This window comes from Phocoena sinus, chromosome 7, assembly GCF_008692025.1.
Source record: "Phocoena sinus isolate mPhoSin1 chromosome 7, mPhoSin1.pri, whole genome shotgun sequence".
In the NCBI taxonomy this organism is placed as follows: domain Eukaryota; kingdom Metazoa; phylum Chordata; class Mammalia; order Artiodactyla; family Phocoenidae; genus Phocoena; species Phocoena sinus.
Window position 1 is genome coordinate 86311032 of NC_045769.1, and position 19878 is coordinate 86330909.

Here is a 19878-nt window from a genome sequence, read left to right on the forward strand (position 1 = left end):
CATCATGGGTCAAGGACACTCCAGGTAAAATAAACAGTGTAGGGATAGAGACAAAAAATAGCACTCTGTGTCTGGAGAATTATATGTAGTATGTATGCCTATGGGGGAGCTTCTAAAAGCTGGTGGGGAATGTCCAATAGATGAATTTGGAGAAGTAGGTACAGAAAAGAAAGAGCCTTTCATGCCCTGATATTTGGACTTGTCTGTAAGGCAACAGCAAATAGCGAAAAGTTTTAAACAGGTAAAATATGGAAAAATAATGGTCATATCTCTAGTTTTAAATAATTTCTATGACTTCACTGTGGTTGTTGAATGGGAAGGGAAAAAATTGAACAGAGAATACTGATAAAACACAAATATACTAGCTCTAGTGTGAAGTGAGAAAAGTCTAAACTAACGCACTATCAATGGGTTTGGAGAAAAGAACCTGGTAAGCTTATAGATATCTGATTTGACATGTTGGGAGGAAAAGTTGATGCAGGCTATAAAGCAACAAAGGATAGGCTAACTCTGCTGTTTGATGGCAATGTTTCCGGCGATATGAAGCTGAAGTCTCTCTTAGTTAATCATTCGGAGAACCCAAGGGCCCTTAAAAACACAGCCAAGGGCTCTCTTCCTGTTGTGTGGAAGAGTAACCCCAAACCTGGGTTACACAGGCCATTTTCCAGGACTTGTCTTTCCACCACTTTATCCCAGAGGTAGAGAAATATTGCTTGGAGAAGGATGTCCCATTCAACATTCTTCTGCTGCTCGACAATGCTCCGGGTCACCCCCCATGCATGGACGACTTTCATCCCAACGTCAAAATGGTGCGTCTGCCACCAAATACATTACTCATCCAAACTATGGACCAGGGAGTTATAGTGATTTTCAAGAAATATTATTTACGTCACACTTTTCATCAGACAGTAAAGATGAGTGACGAATCAGGAACAACCCTGTGACAACTTTGGAAGGACTATAACATCTACAAGGCCATAAAAACATTGACTCTGCTCGGCATGACGATACGGCCGTCACCATGAATGGGGTTTGGAAGAACCTCTTCCTGCAGGTTGTTCACGATTTCCATGGATTTGAGGATGTGGATGAGGAGTCCAAAGAGATCTTCATTAGTGACCCTCAGCAAGAAGGTGGAGCTAGATCTGCAAGAGGACGACTTCATTGAACTCCTTGCTGTGCAACACGAGGAGCTTACTAATGAAGACTTGATGGAATTGGAGGCCCAGAGAAAGGACAAAGAGAGACAAGAGGAAGAAGTAACTGAAGAACCAAAGAGATGCATGACACAGGAAACGGCAAGGGGATTTTCTTTATTTGAGGAGGCACTTTTTGAGTTAGTTTTTGAGGCACAGGCCCCAAACCTAGAACGGTACACGAAGGTTGCAGCAGCCATACAGAATGCAATCCAGTGCTACCGTGTCATCTACAATGAGAAAAAAAGAGCTACTACCCAGACATCACTGGATCATTTTTTCAAAAGTGTAGATACATCCAGCAAGGAACCAGAACCTGTGCCATCAATGTCAGGAGTGAGTGAAATTGCAGCTCTCCCTCCATTGCATACTGCTGATGACCCTTCAGCTCTACCCTCTCCCACCTCCTCTCCCTCCTCCAGTCAGTAACTCTTCTTGCCTGTTCACTCTATGCCAGCCCCTGTATGCCAGCTGTTGTACTGGACTACTGTATTTTTTCAAGGTATTGTACTATAAGACTCAAAATGTTTTATTTTTTGTGTTTTTTATGTATTATTTGTGTGAAAAATATTATAAACCTATTACAGTACAGTATATATAGCCAACTGTGTTACTTGGGTACCTAGGCTAACTTTGCTGGACTTACGAACAAATTGGACTTATGAACGCACTCTCAGAACAGAACTAATTTGAACGTCAGGGACTTACTGCACCTGTTTTCTGAAACAATGTGATTCACAGAGTGTTAGAACAGAAAGACATTAGAAATTTTGCAGTTAATCCCCTCATTCTATTAGATGAAGAAGATGAAGCCCCACAGATGTTCCCTGGCACACCAAATCAGAACACCAGGGGCAGAACTAGAGCTAGTTTGTACTGTAGTAGGTTTATTATAATGCCTGTTGCCCTACCCTTTCAAAGTCTAAGCTTTAAGTACAAAATTCATCTGTGAATAAGAAATTTTTTTGTGATTTGGATTTATCACAATAACCTTGTTAACAGATACTGTTTTTGGTGGTAGGTATCACTTTATCCTGTTTCAATAGATACCACATTTTTCAGAATGTCAAGTTGTAACTACACTGAGCTATATTATTTATTGAGTATTAAATATGTATTGCCTGTCATAAGTTGTGGCGTAAAAAGTTGTGACAATTTTCTTATTTCCTCAAGAAATACAGAAATATACTTGGAATGACATTCTCTCACTAAAAACAGTGCAAGGAAGACACAAGTTTGGTTTTGCTGTGGTTCTCTTGTTGTTTTGGTTGTTTTTGTTTTTCCAGTTTTTGGAGAAGAAGTGTAAAAAAATCTTAAATTTAACTTTCCTTTCTGAATAAGCAAAAACAAAGCTTTATTTTTCAGTCTCAATCCACTTCAAATCTTTTACCTTAGTCCTACTGACACTGTCACTTCAAAATCACAGCATAATGCAGTACGCTATTTTCCAATGTCAGTAAAACAAAAACTTTATTGAATAAGTATGTGTGAAATGCTGCAAACAAAAACATCTCCACAGGCAGCACCTGATTGGCTCACAGCAATGCTCTCCATTGTTATATCAGAGCTCAGAAAGTAACTTCCTAGCATATCAGGTTAATGTTTCTTTCAAAGTTGTTTATCTTTGTTAAAAGAAGGAATCAAACAAAGAAAATTAGGGTAAACATTTTCCTAGCCAAACCTGGGATTAACCTGTTCTTCTCAAATTTAAGAAGATAGTAACCCAGACTACAAAAGAAATATATTTTCATGATATCTCTCCTATCATTCTACAAACTTTTAAAATAAGTTTTGAAGGTGACTTCCTCCCTTTGTAAAATCTCCAGATGCCATTGTTATAGTTTTACATTTAACTAAGGAATAAACACAGTTGCATCTGTTTAACTACATATTTTATGAACATTCAGTGTCTACCTAATAGAGAATTATAGACTTCTCTCCTTTGATCCTTGCCCTTGTATCTCAGCACACTTTACCATATCCTATAGCTTAAAAATTACTGCAGTAATACAAAACTCAGTACTGTAGTAGCCAAGTCAGAGCCAACACAACTGTGCTAAGGTCTCTGTAATTTCTCATTTTCTCTAATTTTTCCTCTGCTTTTAGGGCAGTTACTCTCATAAGTGTTTAGGCCACCAAAATCTGGAATCTCACTAATTACAATTAGTTTTGTTTTCCTCAACCTCGGCAGTTCTGCCAGCAACCAAACCACTGCCTCATATAGAGTTGCCTCTAACTGCCTACAAGATGATGTTGCCAGCCAAACTGCCCACTGAGTTCCATATGAGCCCAGTTTGGATTTCTGTTTTTCAGAGATCTGTGTCTTGTCACTTTGCTATAGCCTCATATTTTAACTTACTTGAAAAGTATCTTCAAAAATCATCTGTGATAGAAACAATCTGATATAAATGAATACATTTTTCTACATTGAGTTATCTAACAAGAATTCTAAATTGCAAAAGCTAACTTTGTAAAGGCTATGCTAAAAGCGCTTCATGCATGGTTATTTCTGACCTCTTAAATGGCTTTAGAAAAATATACAAATGCCTTCAGAGCAATGGCTTAAAAGAATTCAACCAGGCTTTTGAGGTAAGAGCAAAAGAGTGGACTGTTATAAAAAGTGGGAAAAGCTCACTTCTATTAACTGTGATCAGGTGTTTATTTTACAACAAGAGTTAACATTTCTAAAAATATAGACTTGGCTACAAATCTTATGTAGCGTTCAAGGGATATACACTCCTACTTGTTCATTAATTCAGCCAGTCATTTATTCATTCAATAATTATTCATTGAGCATCTACAATGTGCTGGGCACTGAATATAGATCTGGAAAACTAAGAGGCAAGCCCCTGCCATCCTGGAGTTTACATTCTACTAGGCGATACAAGTAATAAAAAATGTATATATAAAACAAAGAGAGGTAGCATTAAGTACTATAAAAAAAATAAAGTAGGGTAATGGGACTTGAGACAGGGGATACAAGAGACAGGGAAGGTCTCTTGGAAGAGGTTATCTTTGAGTAGAAACCTGGATAAAAAGAGAGTCTAAGTCATGCAACTCTCAGGATGGAGAGCCTTACAGAAAGAGGAGTAGAAATACAGAGCCCCTGAGCAGGAATGGGCTTGGAATGTTTGTGAAACAACAAAGACATAGAAATGGAGAGGAGTGAGGGGAAAATAAGTTTGAAGCACAAGAAAGGATCTCGAAGGCCACAGGCAGGACACTGGATTTTATGCTGAGTAGGTTGAAAAACCCTTGGACGATTATGAGCAAAGGATATGATGTAATCACACACACACACACACACACACAAGCTCTCCAAACATTCCTGTTTCCAATGCATAAAAATCTGTTGGCAACCCATGCCCTCCATGGGCTACAACCTTGGGCATTCATTGCTGCCAATTTCTGCCCCCCCAATCTATTGAGTGTCTGTTTCTTCCCAAAGAGAGAGTAGAAAAAAAGGGAGGGTCAAAGGAAAGACCAGGGCAAGAATTCACATTTTATAGTACCTTCTCACACACCCTCTCATTTGGACCCCCTAAAAATTCTGTTAGGTATATAAGGGAACTGTGGTTATCCTTATTTTATAGATGAGGAAATGAGGAGTCAAATTTCCTTGAATAATGCCACATCAGTGGAGAGTAGAAGAGCTAAGACTAGAACTTAGATCTTCTGCTGTCAAGTGCAAGGCTCATTTCTATACAGAAGGCTACCATTCAAAAGAAAATTAAATTTGGTTATTCTTCCACCTTCTTCCATATTTCACTCACCAAAAGCTAAAATAAGTTTAAGATAATAGAGTCCCATTTAGAAAAAATAAATGCATTGCCTAATGAGATGAGAGTAGGCATAATGTATTGTTCTCCTAGGACCAGAGTTATAACATTTTTAATATGTCTGATAGCACCTTGTAAAATCCTGTGCAAACACATCCTCAATATAACTACTTAACTGATTGACTGGTTTTTTAAGAGAGAAAATAAAGAGAAGAATTAGAAATTTTTATGTCAAAGAAAAAATAGTGTTTCTCATCCCCATAATCTCCTTCATACTTCACAGAGATGAAAGTAACATGCATTTTAAAATATCTTATATGCATTTTAACCTTAAGTATTTGCTGTATTTTTATGGACAGGCTGGCTCATGTAACACTATTTGGGAATAAAAAACTTTCTTGTGGGAAAGGTATATAATAAAGAACCATTCTGAACCATTTTTAAAACTAGATAATTGCCATTTCAGTTCAACATATATTGAACACCAATTAAGTGCTTGATATAGCCTATCTGATACTGGGAATATAAAGATGAATCAGATTGTCATACAATATTTTTGGTAGATCACGTTAGTTTGTAATATTAAGAATGTGAGGGGGTAATGGAGAAGATAACATTATTTTGGACATAAGTCAATAACATTGCTCACTATTCCCCTTTCTCTGACTTTCCCAAACCCCATCCCTGAAACCTTCACCTAAAGTCCACTTAGGCCCTTTTCCTAATCTGTTCTTGCAGCTCCCCCATCTACCCCATTCTATCTCCACTTGACCATACCTCCCCACACAAAAAAGCAAACTGATGAGAAGAATCCTCTGAAACAGGTGGTTGTCTCTGCCTAAACAGGTTCTTTATTTTTCAGTTGGCAGAAAGATAAACAAAAATTCTTCAAAATAGTCTCTGGCCAGAGGAGAGCTGCTGCCCAGAGTTAACGGTTCTGAAAGTTTCTTTTAGAGGAATCAAACATGGCAGGAAGATATTGAAGCCCCACTGGACCAACTACATCAAAGGCCATGTAAAAAATCAGCCACAGAGGAGAAAACTGGAGTCCAAGGAAGCAACTATACTAGTCAACGCCAAATAATTCAGACCAGGGTTATTCCAAATGAAATTTCTATTATGGTATTTTAAAAATTCTAAAATTGGTGACATCAGCAAGATGGTGGACCATGAAGGTCCAGGCCCTCATTCTCTTACGAAAACACTAAGTAAAAAACTTGAAACTGACTAAAATAATTTTATAGACACTCTGGAAATCAAAGTTGTACAGCAACCAAGCTAATGCCCAGTCAAGAAAAGGCCATATACAAAATGGGAGGAAATTCATGGTCTTTTAACTCACCCTTGCCCCACCCAGTTTGGGGGAAGCAGCAGTCTAGTCAATCTCCAGTCCCATTCAGTGACCTGGAAAGAACAGAGTGGGCCAAACTTGCAACTTTCTAACTTATCTCCAAGCTGCCTGAGGGACTGGTCTATGCTTTGCCCAATTTGGAGCACAGAAGGACAGAAGTGGCACAGATCTAAGGCTAGAAAAATCTGCAGGAAGCAACAGGCATGACTTGTGAAAACCATAAGGGGACTACCGACCCACTGACACTTGAGGGTAAGAGATTAAGAGCAAAGGAAGCAAAAATTCTGATTCTGAAAAATATACAAGCATACTTCACTTTATTGTGCTCCACAATATTGCACTTAGAAGATATTGCATTTTTACAGATTGAAGGTTTGTGGCAACCCTGCATTAAGCAAGTCTATAAGTGCCATTTTTTTTCCAGCAGCATTTGCTCACTTTTTCTCTGCGTCGCATTTTGATAATTTTCACAGAATTAGAAGTGGAGCCTGAAGATATGACTGAATTGCTGCAATTTCATGGTAAATCTTGGATGAAATGAAGAATTGCTTCTTATGAATGAGCAAAGAAAGTGGTTTCTTGAGATAGAATCTACTCCTTGTAAAGATGCTGTTAAGATTGTTGAAATAACAACAAAAGATTTAGAGTATTACATTAACTTAGTTGATAAATCAGAGACAGAGTTTGAGAGTATCGACTCTAATTTTTAGACATTCTACCGTAGATAAAATGCTATCAAACAGCATTGCATGCTACAGAATAATCATTTGTAAAAGGAAAAGTCAATCTACGCTGCAAGCTTCATTGTTGTCTTATTTTAAGAAATTGTCACAGCCACCTCAACCTTCAGGAACCACCACCCTGATCAGCCAGCAGTCATTAATATGAAGGCAAGACCCTGCACCAGCAAAAAGATTATGACTTGCTGAAGGCTCAGATTATGGTTAGTAGTTTTTAGTAATGAAGTATTTTCTAATTAAGGTATTACATTGTCCTTTTAGACATAATGCTATTGCACACTTAATAGACTACAGTATAGCATAAGCATAAATTTTATATGCACTGGGAAACCAAAAAGATTGTGTGACTTACTTTATTGCAATATTCACTTTAGTGCTGTGTCTGAAATCAAACCCATATCTTATAGTATGCCTGTAATAACTGAATTGAAAGATACACAAGGAGTTCAATATTAAGTCCATCAAGCAGAAGAAAAAAGCAGTGAACATGAAGACAAGTCATCTGAAATTATTGAATCTGAGGAGGAAAAAGAATAAAAGTGAACAGAGTCTAAAGGACTTATGGGACCTGTCAAACAGACCAGTATACACATTATAGGAGTCCTAGAAGGAGAATAGAGAGGAAAAACATGCAGTGAACTTATTTAAAGAAGTAACTGGCCCAAATTTCCCAAAATACATGGATATATTTACAAATATAAGAAGCTTAATAAACTTCAAGTAAGATAAATTCATAAAGACCACATGAAGACAGTCTAATCAAACTTTCAACAGACAAAGAAATAATTCTGAAAGCAGAAAGAAGAAGGTGACTCATCATGTACAAGGGAGCCTCAATAAAACTGTCAGATTTCTTAGCAGAAAATTTGCAGGCCAGAGGCTGTGGGATGACATATTTAAAATACTGAAAGAAAAACAATGCCAACCAAGAATTCTATATATAGCAAAACTTTCCTTGAAAAAATGATGGAGAAATTAAGACAGTGCCAGATAAACAAAAGCTGAGTGAACTCATTACTACTAGAATTGCCCTGCAGGAAATACTAAAGGGAGTCATTCAAATTGGAATGAAAGGATGCTAGATAGTAATTCAAATCCATTTGAAAACATCAAGTTCTTTGGTAAAGGTAAATATATGAACAAATATAAGAAACTCTCGAGATCACCATCAATGAAAATTTATCAATTTATGATGAAATCACTTGCTGAATGAACATCCTCTCTACCCAGGAGGGATATACAACATTAAAATCACAAATGCTATAAAGGCACTCTCACTTAAAATTATTATTCTAAAATTTCATTACACTCTATAGCACTCTATAGGACTTAAAAAATAAGAGTTGAAAAAGCAAAGTTGCTACTGCAAAAATAATTCTTACTCTGGCACGAAGAATTTCTGAGCAAATGGAACTCAAACATGCCAGTACTGATATTGATAAAGTAACCCTGCATTGAATTTTCCACCTACATGCAATGAAAACAAAGGAAATAAAGATGCACTAGAAATGCTTTCTTTGAAACAAAGCTACATATGGCTCTTAATGAAAGGGTTGGATGAAGGTGCAGAAAAGTTTACAATGTTCTTTTTTCTTTTCTTTTCCTTTTTTTTTTTTTTGGCTGTGCTGTACAGCTTGTGGGACCTTAGTTCCCTGACCAGGCAGGGATTGAACCCCAGCCATGGCAGTAAAAACACCAAGACCTAACTACTGGACTGACAGGGAATTCCCTACAGTGCTCTTCCAAAATTGCCAAACAAAAATGATTGTATTTATAGATGAAGTAATTAAAGGAATATATTTGGCTTTATATTTATCTCCTTGATATTTCTCCAAGTGGTGTAGATCTAGAAATAATTCACCCACTGAAAAAACGTTTTTATGAACACATTTTCAACTCAAGCATTGAAATGCCTTATCCTATAAGACTGATTATTTTTAAAAGATCAAAATTTTTTCACAATTTAATACATGTCTTCTTTTGTATATTTTGTTATTTTAAATAATCTTTTAGCTATCACTTTAATTTGCTATATTGGAATAAAAATGTATGTATAGTTTTATAAATTCGAATTTTACTTAGTGCTTTATAATATGTTTATAAATGTTTATACTTGAGATGAATGAAATATTTAATTTTATTTTCTTATTTAAAATTTTGAACACTCAGCTTTTTTTTTTTTTTTTTTTTTTTTTTGCGGTACGCGGGCCTCTCACTGCTGTGGCCTCTCCCGTTGCGGAGCACAGGCTCCGGATGCGCAGGCTCAGCGGCCATGGCTCACGGGCCCAGCCGCTCTGCGGCATGTGGGATCTTCCCGGACCGGGGCACAAACCCGTGTCCCCTGCATCGGCAGGTGGACTCTCAACCACTGCACCACCAGGGAAGTCCAGCGTTTTGTTTTATAAAATACTAAGGAGCAAAAAAAAAATCCTGATATATGGTCTTTTTATGCTAAAATGATGATTACCATATCCTGGAAAAAATGAGACAGACATATGAGAACATTTCAATATAAAGTCTAAGTGATCTAAGAGAGGTTTGCTCATACCATATGCTAACAGAAAAAGGGCACGGACATTTTATTATATTAGTAGTCTCAACGCACTACTAGTTTTTGCGGTCCCAGTCCATGTCATAGCAAACCTATTAAAATGCTGCCATACATCACAATGAATGCAATTTTTATACACTATAAAGTATTTAGTTGGGTTGCAGTAGCAGTTGATTGGCTGATATAATGACATGTTATGTTCTTAAGTATTTAATTAAACATTTATTCATTTCAATTTTGCAGCTTTTTTTCGGTTCTCCCTTTGGTTGCTAACATTTAGAGTAGGCCTTTGTTAACCCAATAGGACATTTGCCTATGCCTCTAATATGTAGTGGTTAAAATAACCCTGAGAAGGATTCTTAGAAACAGATGTGTTTGGGATGAATTTTAAAGAATGAGTCTGAATGATGAGTCAAGAAGAATAGGAGTCTTATTCTAGGCAAAAGAAACAGAATGAACAAAGGCACTGAGTGATGTAAAGTAAGATGTATACACCTAAAGTACAAGCAATTTCAAGATACTAAAATGGGAAGTCTTCAGTAAAGAAGAGTGAAAGGTTAAGATAGGAAGGCAGCCAGGGAAAGGGATGTAAAAAGCATCATTCAAGAGGGTTTAGACTTCATCCTGGGAGAGATTGCCCCTGAACCACTTTACACAGCAGAGTGACAGGGCCAAGTACACATTTCATATGAATCACCTTGACAGCTAAGTAAAGATGAATTTAAGGGAACAAATTAAAAGGGAAGGGCACAAGTTAAAATACTCCTGCCATATCTGAGAATAGTCTCCAAAAAGGAGTGCATGGGATGTATTTGTCTCAAGGAGAATACAAGACAACTTATTTGGAGAGAAAAGGGATTGAAATATATATCTAATTATTTTTATTTTCTCCTTCAAAAATTGTCAACTTCTGGCATGCGTTTTGTAATGTACGTATTAATACAACAGTTCATTTTTTAAAAAAATAAGCTGGAGGCAAAGGCTCAAAAGTGTTTATCAGTGGGGGGGGGGCAGGAAAACAGAAATTCAGAGACCCCATTGTTCTGGATAAGAGTGATAAAAGTGTGTTCTAAGCTGGTGATTCTGCTGATGGAGAAATACAAATAGAATTGTGCAAGTTCAGAAGCTAACATCATCAGGGTTTGATGGCTGTTTGCACATAATGGTTAGAGTTATCAAGTATATTCATATGAACATTCCTGTATGCTAGTCAGAGAGCAAAGCTAGAATTGAATTTAGGGTTACGAGGTGAGGCAGAGTAAAGCAGCTCCATAAAAGAGGAAGTAGATCAGTGGAAGGCAGAGGTATTCTAGTAGCAAATTAAAGGCAGATGGCGAAAGACTATGTGAAAATTCTTTCTGCTATAAATCAAAAAGTACTTAAAAAATATGGAAACAAGAAAAATACTCCTGAATTGCAGCATAAAATATTTGGGTTAGCTAACAGGAAGAACTTTGTCAGTAGTCACTGTTAAAAAACTATGTGTGAACACAGAAAGTTATCACTTCTATCTGCTATGGTTTAAAGGTTCATCCTGTGTCCACGCAGAGAACACACCAAAACATCTACTCTTGGTTCAGTGTTTTTCTCAGCTGTCAAGAAGTTTACATGGTAGGTTAATACCCCCTCAATCAGAATCTTCCTTACTGCAGCTTATCACTCATGGACATCTTAATTAATTCTTTGATAATTCAGGCTTATATACCATAAGAAGTAAAAGATTATGGATACTTAGGAAGAACATGTTTTCACTACTACAGAATAGAGGACTAGACATTTTGCAGAAATCACACATGTCTTTTGATCCAGTTATCAAAAACTCCAGTTTCTGTAGGAATTAGGATGTGTTTCCAAGCAATATTAAACGCTCCGATATCATCAGAGTGAAAACCAAAGGCTCACCCTGATGTGATTAGTAGATGTGGCTTCCTCTGCTATGATTCAGGGCTAACAAAAGTAGTCACACACCCAAAATACATTCCCCAGTGGTTTGCTCTTACACAGTGAAAAAATTTTCTAGACTTAGTATATTTAGGTTAGAAAACAAAACCAAGGCCCTCGTCTTCTCGAGGTCACTGTTAAACTGTACTTTACCCTGAAAGAGAAGAAAGGCCTTGAGAACTGTCCTCAATCTTATCCCTTAACATATCAACATGGTAACTCATTCTGATCAGCCAGTTGTAACCTTGGCAGACACAGGAGCCCAGCCTTGAGAAGATAAGATATAGGGGATAGGTAAGCTAAGGAAAATCGTTGTCTCTCATTTCATAACAGTCACCAGAATAGGCCTTGGGCAAATTACTGCAAGCTCTTCACTTGGTATATTCTAAGCCTACAAAAACTATAAGATAAGCAAGACTATATGAAGATGCGTGTTTGTAGAGTAGAAACTCACCTGAGAAATCAGCTTTTTTTTAATATTTTGGTGCTTTTATTTTTATGGAGTAAATTTCTTCACTTGGGTCAGTATATTTATTTTTTTAACATCTTTATTGGAGTATAATTGCTTTACAATGTTGTGTTAGTTTCTGCTGTATAAAAAGTGAATCAGCTATATGTATACATATATCCCCAAATCCTCTCCCTCTTGCGTCTCTCTCCCACCCTCCCTATCCCACCCCTCTAGGTGGTCACAAAGCACCAAGCTGATCTCCCTGTGCTATGCGGCTGCTTCCCACTAGCTATCTATTTTACATTTGGTAGTATATATATGTCAACGCTACTCTCTCACTTCATCCCAGCTTACCCTTCCCCCTCCCCGTGTCCTCAAGTCTACTCTCTACATCTGCGTATTTATTCCTGTCATACAGAGTGAAGTACGTCAGAAAGAGAAAAATACCGTATGCTAACATAGATATATGAAATCTAAAAAAAAAAGAAAAAAACTGGTTCTGAAGAAGCTAGGGGCAGGACAGGAAATCAGCTTTCTTATATCCTGTTTGCATTTTGAAATAATTAAAGACCACTCTAATTCTTTTTAATTATATTATATTATAATTTTATAATTCTTAATTAAATAAAACTATAACATAATTTTATAATTCTTATTTAAATAAAATTATATTAACGTTAATAAATAATATTTTGGTAGGATAACAAATATTAAGTAAGCACCAAGAGGCAGAATCCAGTATAAAGGTTAACTTAATTTTCTTCAAAGTTTTGAGCCTGAAAAGTTGTGTAAATTCACTTGTATATATTAAAGTACATGTTGCTAAAACTCCACAATCAACTTGATGTACCCTGCTTCTGTGGAATACATGAATAGACAACGAATCATCCGAAATTAAGGAGCCGGGTGGATGAAAGGCTCTTGGTGCTGCAGCCAGGAGTTAGTGCTGTGCCTCTGAGGTGGGAGAGCCAACTTCAGGACACTGGTCCACAAGAGGCCTCCCAGCTGCACATAATATCAAATGGCGAAAATCTCCCAGAGATCTCCATCTCAACACCAGCACCCAGCTTCACTCAACCACCAGCAAGCTACAGTGCTGGACATCCTATGCCAAACAACTAGCAAGACAGGAACACAACACCACCCATTAGCAGAGAGGCTGCCTAAAATCATAAGTCTACAGACACCCCAAAACACACCAGCAGACGTGGACCTGCCCACCAGAAAGACAAGATCCAGCCTCATTCACCAGAACACAGGCACTAGTACCCTCCACCAGGAAGTCTACACAACCCACTGAACCAACCTTAGCCACTGGGGACAGACACCAAAAACAACAGAAACTACGAACCTTCAGCCTGCAAAAAGGAGACCCCAAACACAGTAAGATAAGCAAAATGAAAACACAGAAAAACACACAGCAGATGAAGGAGCAAGATAAAAACCCACCAGACCTAACAAATGAGGAGGAAATAGGCAGTCTACTGGAAAAAGAATTCAGAATAATGATAGTAAAGATGATCCAAAATCTTGGAAACAGAATAGACAAAATGCAAGAAACATTTAACAAGGACCTAGAAGAACTAAAGATGAAACAAACGATAAACAACACAATAAATGAAATGAAAAATACTCTAGATGGGATCGATAGCAGAATAACTGAGGCAGAAGAACGGATAAGTGACCTGGAAGATAAAATAGTGGAAATAACTACTGCAGAGCAGAATAAAGAAAGAAGAATGAAAAGAACTGAGGACAGTCTCAGAGACCTCTGGGACAACATTAAACGCACCAACATTCGAATTATAGGGGTTCCAGAAGAAGAAGAGAAAACGAAAGGGACTGAGAAAATATTTGAAGAGATTATAGTTGAAAACTTCCCTAATATGGGAAAGGAAATAGTTAATCAAGTCCAGGTAGCACAGAGAGTTCCATACAAGATAAATCCAAGGAGAAATATGCCAAAACACATATTAATCAAACTATCAAAAATTAAATACAAAGAAAACATATTAAAAGAAGCAAGGGAAAAACAACACACAAGGGAATCCCCATAAGGTTAACAGCCGATCTTTCAGCATAAACTGTGCAAGCCAGAAGGGACTGGCAGGACTTATTGAAAGTGATGAAGGAGAAAAACCTGCAACCAAGATTACTCTACCCAGCAAGGATTTCATTCAGATTTGATGGAGAAATTAAAACCTTTACAGAGAAGCAAAAGCTGAGAGAGTTCAGCACCACCAAACCAGCTCTACAACAACTGCTAAAGGAACTTCTCTAGACAAGAAACACAAGAGGAGGAAAAGACCTACAATAACGAACCCAAAACAATTAAGAAAATGGGAATGGGAACATACATATCGATAATTACGTTAAATATAAATGGACTAAATGCTCCCACCAAAAGACACAGACTGGCTGAATGGATACAAAAACAAGACGCGTATATTTGCTGTCTACAAGAGACCCACCTCAGACCTAGAGACACATACAGACTGAAAGTACGGGGATGGAAAAAAGTATTTCATGCAAATGGAAACCAAAAGAAAGCTGGAGTAGCAATTCTTGTATCAGACAAAATAGAATTTAAAATAAAGACTACTAGAAGAGACAAAGAAGGACACTACATAATGATCAAGGGATCGATCCAAGAAGAAGATATAACAATTGTAAATATTTATGCACCCAACATAGGAGCACCTCAATACATAAGACAAATACTAACAGCCATAAAAGGGGAAATCGACAGTAACACATTCATAGTAGGGGACTTTAACACCCCACTTTCACCAATGGACAGATCATCCCAAATGAAAATAAATAAGGAAACACAAGCTTTAAATGATACATTAAACAACATGGACTTAATTGATATTTATAGGACATTCCATCCAAAAACAACAGAATACAAATTTTTCTCAAGTGCTCATGGAACATTCTCCAGGATAGATCCTATCTTGGGTCACAAATCAAGCCTTGGTAAATTTAAGAAAATTGAAATTGTATCAAGTATCTTTTCTGACCACAACACTATGAGACTAGGTATCAATTACAGGAAAAGATCTGTAAATAATACAAACACATGGAGGCTAAACAATACATTACTTAATAACGAAGTGATCACTGAAGAAATCAAAGAAGAAATCAAAAAATACCTAGAAACAAATGACAATGGAGACACGATGACTCAAAAATCTATGGGATTCAGCAAAAGCAGTTCTAAGAGGGAAGTTTATAGCAATACAATCCTGCCTTAAGAAACAGGAAACATCTCGAATAAACAACCTAAACTTGCACCTAAAGCAATTAGAGAAAGAAGAACAAAAAAACCCCAAAGTTAGCAGAAGGAAAGAAATCATAAAAATCAGATCAGAAATAAATGAAAAAAAAATGAAAGAAACGATAGCAAAGATCAATAAAACTAAAAGCTGGTTCTTTGACAGGATAAACAAAATTGATAAACCATTAGCCAGACTCATCAAGAAAAAAATGGAGAAGATTGAACTTAATAGAATTAGAAATGAAAAAGGAAAAGTAATAACTGACACTGCAGAAATACAAAAGATCATGAGAGATTACTAAAAGCAACTCTATGCCAATAAAATGGACAACCTGGAAGAAATGGACAAATTCTTAGAAATGCACAACCTGCCAAGACTGAACCAGGAAGAAATAGGAAATATGAACAGACCAATCACAAGCACTGAAATTGAAAGTGTGATTTAAAATCTTCCAACAAAGAAAAGCCCAGGACCAGATGGCTTCACAGGTGAATTCTACCAAACATTTAGAGAAGAGCTATCACCTATCCTTCTCAAACTCTTCCAAAATATAGCAGAGGGAGGAACACTCCCCAACTCATTCTACGAGGCCACCATCACCCTGATACCAAAACCAGACAAGGATGTCACAAAGAAAGAAAACTACAGGCCAATATCACTGATGAATATAGATGCAAAAATCCTCAACAAAATACTAGCAAACAGAATCCAACAGCACATTAAATGGATCATACACCATGATCAAGTGGGGTTTATTCCAGGAATGCAAGGATTCTTCAATATACGCAAATCAATCAACGTGATACACCATATTAACAAATTGAAGGAGAAAAACCATATGATCATCTCAATAGACGCAGAGAAAGCTTTTGACAAAATTCAACACCAATTTATGATAAAAACCCTGCAGAAAGTAGGCATAGAGGGAACTTTCCTCAACATAATAAAGGCCATATATGACAAACCCACAGCCAACATTGTCCTCGATGGTGAAAAACTGAAAGCATTTCCACTAAGATCAGGAACAAGAGAGGTTGCCCACTCTCACCACTCTTATTCAACATAGTTTTGGAAGTTTTAGCCACAGCAATCTGAGAAGAAAAGGAAATAAAAGGAATCCAAATCGGAAAAGAAGAAGTAAAGCTGTCACTATTTGCAGATGACTATACATAGAGAATCCTAAAGATGCTACCAGAAAACTACTAGAGCTAATCAATGAATTTGGTAAAGTAGCAGGATACAAAATTAATGCACAGAAATCTCTGGCATTCCTATACACTAAGGATGAAAAATCTGATAGTGAAATCAAGAAAACAGTCCCATTTACCACTGCAACAAAAAGAATAAAATATCTAGGAATAAACCTACCTAAGGAGACAAAAGACCTGTATGCAGAAAATTATAAGACACTGATGAAAGAAATTAAAGATGATACAAATAGATGGAGAGATATACCATGTTCTTGGATTGGAAGAATCAACATTGTGAAAATGACTCTATTACCCAAAGCAATCTACAGATTCAATGCAATCCCTATCAAACTACCACTGGCATTTTTCACAGAACTAGAACAAAAAATTTCACAATTTGTATGGAAACAAAAGACCCCGAATAGGCAAAGCAATCTTGAGAACGAAAACGGAGCTGGAGGAATCAGGCTTCCTGACTTCAGACTATACTACAAAGCTACAGTAATCAAGACAGTATGGTACTGGCACAAAAACAGAAATATAGATCAATGGAACAGGACAGAAAGCCCAGAGATAAACCCACGCACATATGGTCACCTTATCTTTGATAAAGGAGGCAGGAATGTACAGTGGAGAAAGGACAGCCTCTTCAATAAGTGGTGCTGGGAAAACTGGACAGCTACATGTAAAAGTATGAGATTGGATCACTCCCTAACACCATGCACAAAGATAAGCTCAAGGTGGATTAAAGACCTAAATGTAAGGCCAGAAACTATCAAACTCTTAGTGGAAAACATAGGCAGGACACTCTATGACATGAATCACAGCAAGATCCTTTTTGACCCACCTCCCACAGAAATGGAAATAAAAACAAAAATAAACAAATGGGACCTAATAAAACTTAAAAGCTTTTGCGCAGCAAAGGAAACCATAAACAAGACCAAAAGACAACCCTCAGAATGGGAGAAAATATTTGCAAATGAAGCAACTGACAAAGGATTAATCTCCAAAATTTATAAGCAGCTCATGCAGCTCAATAACAAAAAACAAACAACCCAATCTAAAAATGGGCAGAAGACCTAAATAGACATTTCTCCAAAGAAGATATACAGACTGCCAACAAACACATGAAAGAATGCTCAACATCACTAATCATTAGAGAAATGCAAATCAAAACTACAATGAGATATCATCTCACACCAGTCAGAATGGCCATCATCAAAAAATCTAGAAGCAATAAATGCTGGAGAGGGTGTGGAGAAAAGGGAACCCTCTTACACTGTTGGTGGGAATGTAAATTGATACAGCCACTGTGGAGAACAGTATGGAGGTTCCTTAAAAAACTACAAATAGAACTACCATATGACCCAGCAATCCCACTACTGGGCATATACCCTGAGAAAACCATAATTCAAAAAGAGTCATGTACCAAAATGTCCATTGCAGTTCTATTTACAATAGTCCGGAGATGGAAACAACCTGAGTGTCCATCATCGGATGAATGGATAAAGAAGATGTGGCACATATATACAATGGAATATTACTCAGCCATAAAAAGAAATGAAATTGAGCTATTTGTAATGAGGTGGATAGACCTAGAGTCTGTCATACAGAGTGAAGTAAGTCAGAAAGAGAGAGACAAATACCGTATGCTAACACATATATATGGGATTTAAGAAAAAAAAAATGTCATGAAGAACCTAGGGGTGAAACAGGAATAAAGACACAGACTTACTAGAGAATGGACTTGAGGATATGGGGAGGGGGAAGGGTGAGCTGTGACAAAGCGAGAGAGAGGCATGGACATATAAACACTACCAAACGTAAGGTAGATAGCTAGTGGGAAGCAGCCGCATAGCACAGGGAGATCAGCTCGGTGCTTTGTGACCGCCTGGAGGGGTGGGATAGGGAGGGTGGGAGGGAGGGAGACGCAAGCGGGAAGAGATATGGGAACATATGTATATGTATAACTGATTCATTTTGTTGTGAAGCTGAAACTAACATACCATTGTAAAACAATTATACTCCAATAAAGATGTTAAAATGAAAAAAATAAATAAAGTACATGTTGCTTTAAATATGCCTATTGGGAAACTTGCAGTGTACAACAATATTTAACATTAATTTTCTCTGAAGTTTATTAACTCTTAATACCATATGTAGATGGCTAACTGTACCAAAGACTGTATGTTCATTATACTTTCTCACTTCATCCTCACAAAACTCACTTTACAGATGAGAAAATTGAGGCTCAAAGAGGACAAAAGTAGCATGACCAAGATTACACAAACAGGAAGCAGCACAGCTGGGATTTGAACCTTGGTCAGAATACTCACAGATCATTCTTGGATCCATTATGGAATTATTCATTTTGTACATAGTTCTTGTCATGTATCAAAAGTATTTAATGTCAGAGGTGAAAGCACAAATTGATATAAATTGGTTACACTACTGCCTTCAAGGAGATTACTTGCTAATTGATTGGTTAATGTGTAAAAACATGTAGTCTTATTAAATAAATATGCATCTACAAAGATACAAATTTTAAATCTGAGTCCTATTAAATGTACAAGTTCTTTCGTAACAGACACTACAGGCATATTCTGTTCAGTGCAAGGGCACAGATTGTGAGACATGAGCACACAGGATAGAAGAGCTTCATGTTGGGCCAGTATGGCATTCATACTGAATAGAGTTGTATTTCCAAAATGGTTAACATATTACCAACTGTGTCAGTACTCCTAGGAAGCCAAGGCAGGATTTGATATGCAAAATTTGAAAGGGCGAGTGGGTTAAACTTTTCTTGTGAATAAAAGGGAAGGGAACAGGAGTAGATGGGAAAAGATTTCAGATCATAAGTCTGGTCTGATACTTGTGAAAGAGAGGAAAAGAAGAATTGTGTAGTAAGGCCCTCAGACCACAGAACAGTTCTGAGAAAGTTTCAGCCAGGTCAAAAGGGAGAAGTCCTGAGTCTCAGGAAACAGGCCAACACTGGCCATGCCAGTCATTTGTGGGAGCAGCCAGCGAAGCACGGCCTCAGTGTTCTCATGGAGGGGACAGCTAGGACTTCCACTCAACTCTGCTCCAGGCAGTGGGCTCTGTTGAAGGTCTGAGCTGTGCATCTCCATGACTGCAACCTCTAAAATCGACATGCAGCTAGAATTCACAGAACGATGTCATTAGTCTCCCAGCACACTCAACAGTTCCTCTAAGGAGAGGTGAAAGGCTCAGAGCATGATCCTCCCATCCATCTGAGCCTAGCCCCTGCATCCTGTTATAATATCCAGCGTATGTTCGAACCATGAAAATAACCCTGTGTTTGTCTGTCCTTTGGAAAAGAATCAAACTCTTTGCTGGGAATCAAAAGATCTTTGGTGGCAGAGTAGGATGTTATTGAC